The sequence below is a fragment of the Petaurus breviceps genome, unplaced genomic scaffold (genome assembly GCF_028583685.1).
Source record: "Petaurus breviceps papuanus isolate PSGF00001 unplaced genomic scaffold, PetGlider_PUasm1.0 90769, whole genome shotgun sequence".
NCBI lineage: Eukaryota > Metazoa > Chordata > Mammalia > Diprotodontia > Petauridae > Petaurus > Petaurus breviceps.
The window spans coordinates 4626996-4631654 of record NW_027187341.1 but is presented as its reverse complement, the minus strand read 5'-3'; the positions used below and the strand labels follow the sequence as shown (position 1 = coordinate 4631654).

Below are 4659 nucleotides of genomic sequence, written 5' to 3'. Positions count from 1 at the left end.
GAAAAAAACAGAGTTGAATAGAAAATTGGACATCCAGATACAAGAAGCAAGAGAAGCGTGAGAAGGTAAACAGGGACAAGAAATCATAAGGAAATTATCAAAGTTGAACTATTTACATTCCTACATGGAAAAACGATAAATGAAATTTATGAAATTTTCTCAGTATGAGAATAATTGAAGGAAATACAAATGTGTGTGTGTATATGTGTGTGTATATATACACATACATATATATGTCAATTTAAGAAGGATATATGGGCTTATGAATACATATGTGAGTGTGTGTGTATATATGTGTACAGGTATACATATACAGAGGGCACAGGGCCAATTGCATAGGAAGGGATGATACTTAAAAGGTGAAATTGAGAGGTGAGAGAGGAATATAATGAGAGGAGATGGGGAGAGAGAAAATGGGGGTATATTATCTCATCTAGAAGAGGCAAGGGAAAATTGTTACAATTGGGGGGAAGAACCGGAAGGTAAAAGGGAATGGGTCAACCTTACTCTCATTGAATTTGTCTTAGGGAGGGAATGACACACACTAAATAGGCTATCTCACCGTACAGGAGAGTAGGGGGGAAGGGAATGAGAGGGGGGATGATAGAGTGGAGGGCTGGTTGGGGGGGGGGGGGGGAAGGAAGTTAGAAGCACACAATTTTGAAAAGGGATAGAGTCAAATTAGTACATAGAACAAGTGTGGGGAAAATGAAAAAATGGCGCCAGACCAAGCTCCCTGTACTGTGGTCTGTGCAGAAAGCCCTGCCGGAAGCGGGAGCCCTGGCAGCCTGCTCATTCGAGGAGGACATCGAGAGCTGCTTCGCTCACCTACTGCAGCCCATTCTCGACCTCACCAAGAATTGGGAGATGGCTGTGTTGGGGCAGCTGAACGAATACCTGGAGGAGCTGGACCAGATCCGCATTTCTTTTGATGAAGGCAAAACCACCATGAGCTTCATTGAGGCTGCGTTGCTGATCCAGGGGTCTGCCTGTGTCAACAGTAAGAAGGTGGAGTACCTCTACTCGCTGGTCTACCAGGCTCTGGATTTCATCTCAGGCAAAAAGCGGAAAAAACAGGCCACATCTGTGCAGCCTGATGGTCAGAGTGTTGAGAGCAGCTGAGGAACTCACCCAGAGCCTGTGGAAGAGTTTCTGTCCCTCGATGACCTCCCAGACTCCCGGGCAAACACAGACCTGAGGAACGACCAGTCTCCCCATGCAGTGCCTCTCATCCCCTTAGTGGCCATGGCCCTGGTGCCCCCTGAAGACAAGGAGAACAGCTGCCCACTCTGTAGGCGCCGAGGGGAGATCCTGGATAGCTGCAAGGACTTCAGAATGAACACCTCCCACCCACACCCCGGCCGGGCCTTCCTGCTGGAGCCAGGAGGCCTGTCCCCAATGGAGCAGATACTGCTGAGGACCCACCAAGATGCCAGGAGACGCCCATGGACGTCTCTGTGTGCATGCCCCCTGCTCCAGTGCTCAACTTCTCCCAGTAGGAAGACGAGAGGCTAGAAGCAGCACTACCCCAAGATGAGAAGGTGGGAGGAGACCTACTTCTTGACACTGAGGCCTCTCCAGAGCCCCCAGAGCAGGAAGATGAGCAGCAGGGTGTCATAGAATCGAGGTACATGCTCCGGGACAGAACCCCAGCCACCACCCCCCACCCATTGTGCCACCAAAAGGAGCCCCCAGATCCCTGGCAGAGCCTGGACCCCTTTGACTCCCTGGAGGGCAAGCCCTTCAAGAAAGGTAGCCCTTACTCTGCCACAGCATTTGGAGGAAACAAGTCTGGCAAACGATAAAGGAAGACCTCTTCCAGACTCCAGGGGTTTCATGAGTGGTACCTGGCTGCTTATAGTGGCAGTGGTAGCTCCCAGAAATCTCGGCACAGAGGCCCCACATTTGCGAAGCATGTCAAGGAACAGGCTAACGCCCTTCAGAAGCTGCGGCGGGTAGAGGTAGAGGAGCAGGATCGGCCCAAGGCCCAGGAAGGACTGCGGGCCCTGGAAGAGGAGCAAACGGAGGATTCCCTGGAGCACGAAGGAGGAGGAGAAGGAGACAGCTTCCTGGAGCTTGAGGATGCAGAGCCGGAGGAGCCACTGGAGGGTGTTGCAGAGCCAGAGGCCATCGCTCCGCTGAGCTACGAGGACTTGGCCCAGAAAAATGTGGAATTATTTATTGCCAACTTTCAGAAGGATGCACGTGAGACAGAGCGATCTCAGAGCGTCCGGAACTGGGAGGACACCATTGGGCCCCTGCTCCAGGAACAGGAGGAACAAGTCCCTTTGGGGACCAAGTGGTGGCCAGTTTTCAGCAGCTCAATAAGTGGTGTCCCTTTGCGGATCTGGTGGCTGGCAATCCCGCTTTCGAGGTGTGCGGCTATACGCTGGCCTGAGGCTGTGGACACCATGTCCCTGAGGCTCCTCACCCGGCAGCGCTTCCAGACATACATAGCCCCCTCCGTGTCCCTGCCCTGATGTGGGGGGCACCTGCTTGATCGTGTGTGTGTGACTGAGCTCCCCCTTATAGATGTTTTATTTTCAATTTTTTCTCCAAAATTTGGTCCCTGCCCTCCCTAAGCAACCCTGAAGCAGGGGTGACTTTGCCTCCTGGCAGGTGCCAGGGAACTTGGGGCCACGCCCTTCTTACCCCTTGACCAGAGCCCATGTCCCCGAAGGGCAGTGTGGCCGCTGTCCCCGCCCTAATACCTGGCACCTCAACCCTTGTCCAGACTGGTGTGTGTCCTTCCCGTTTGTTGTATTTGTACAACGTATCCCTTTATTTCCCACTCCCATGGTGAATGACATGTGTAGAGCATCAAAGAATAAATGTATCTAGTCAACCAGAAAAAAAAAAAAAAAGAAAAGAAAAACTGCGGGGCAGGATAGGACTGCAGGAAAATATAGTCAGTCTTTCACAGTATATCCACTATGGAAAGATTTTGCGTAGCTATACATGTATAACCTATATTGAATTGCTTATCTTCCCATTAAGGGTGGTTGACAAGGGAGGAAGGGAAAGAATCTGGAATTCAAAGTTTTAAAATAAAATTATTAAAATTTATTATTATTATTATTTTACATGCAACTGGGAAATAAGATATATAGTCACTGGGGTATGGAGACGCATTTTTCCCTACTGGAAAGTTGGAGGGGGGATGGGGAATGATATAAGAGAGAGCAGATTGGGGGAGTGGGTATACAGTGGGATCGTGGTTTTAGGGTGCTGGGTAGAGGAAAGACAGGGAGAAGATTTGTAACTCAAAATCTTGCGTAAATGAGTGACATAAACTAAAAATAAACAACTTTTTTTTCAGCTTTTGACTCCTGTTTTTATTATTCAATTTCTTTTTTCTGTTTAAAGTAGTCTGCAATAGCCAGGAACCCTAGCCTCCCAAGGCCAGAGTCAGTCTGAGCTGGTAGTCATTGGAAGGAGGATCGGTTGTAGGGATTGGGATGAGGGGCGAGGTTCCCCACTCTGCCAGCAGTCTTGGGTAGAAAAGATGAACCATTCTTTGTGGAGCCCAGGGTGTAGTAGGAGGGGATGTAAGGAGGAGCATTGGGCTAGGGAGATGGAAACCACCTCAGTCCCCTTCTGCATTCTCTTCTGCTGTTTCCCCAGTGGTGGCAAAAAAATGAAGGCAATGTGAAATATCTCATTGGAAAACTACTGACCTGGAAAACTGATCCAGGAGAGATAATTTAAAAATTATTGGACTACCTGAAAGCCATGATCAAAAAAAGAGCCTAGAAACCATCTTTCAAGAAATTATCAAGCAAAATTTCCCTGATATTCTAGAACCAGAGGGCAAAATTGAAATAGAAAGAATTCACCAATTGCCTCTTGAAAAAGATCCTTAAAAGAAAACTCCTAGGAATATTATAGCCAAATTCCAGAGTTCCCAGGTCAAGGAGAAAATACTGCAAGCAGTCAGGAAGTAGCAATTTGAGTATTGTGGAAACACAATCAGGATAACACAAGACCTAGCAGGTTCTACATTAAGGGACTGAAGTGCTTGGAGTATGATATTCTGGAGGTCAAAGGAGCTAGGATTAAAACCAAGACTCACCTACCCAGGAAACTGAGTATAATGCTACAGGGAAAAATATGGTCATTCAATGAAATAGAGGATTTTCAAACATTCTTGATGAGAAAACCTGAGCTGAACAGAAAATTTTACTTTCAAATACAAGCAAATGAGAAGGTGAACATGAAAAAAGAAATCATAAGGAACTTATTAAAGTTAAACTATTTGCATTCCAACATATATAAACAATAATTTTAATTCATAAGACTTTTCTCAGTATGAGGATAGCTGAAGGGAATATGTGTGTGTGTATATATGTATGTATAGATGCATATATATGTATTTATAGGAGGATGTATGCATATATAAATATATATGTGAGTGGGGGCTTTTGTATGTTCATTTTTACATAAACAGAGGGCACAGGATGAGTTGAATATGAAGAGATGATATCTAAAAAATAAAATTAAGAGGACAGATGAACATGTTGGGAGAAGAAGAAAGGGAGCGATAGATGAGGGTAAATTATGTCATATAAAAGAGGCAAGAGAAAATTGTTACAATGGAGGGGAAGAGCAGGAAGGTGAAAGGGAGTGGGACAACCTGATCCTCATTGAATTTGGCCTAAG

At 46.5% G+C, this 4659-nt stretch overlaps 1 pseudogene; it reads left to right on the top strand.

Moving 5' to 3' along the window:
• Positions 1–708: 708 nt before the first annotated feature.
• LOC138146710 (condensin-2 complex subunit H2 pseudogene) lies at positions 709–2480 on the top strand (annotated as a pseudogene).
• The last annotated feature ends 2179 nt before the right edge of the window (positions 2481–4659 follow it).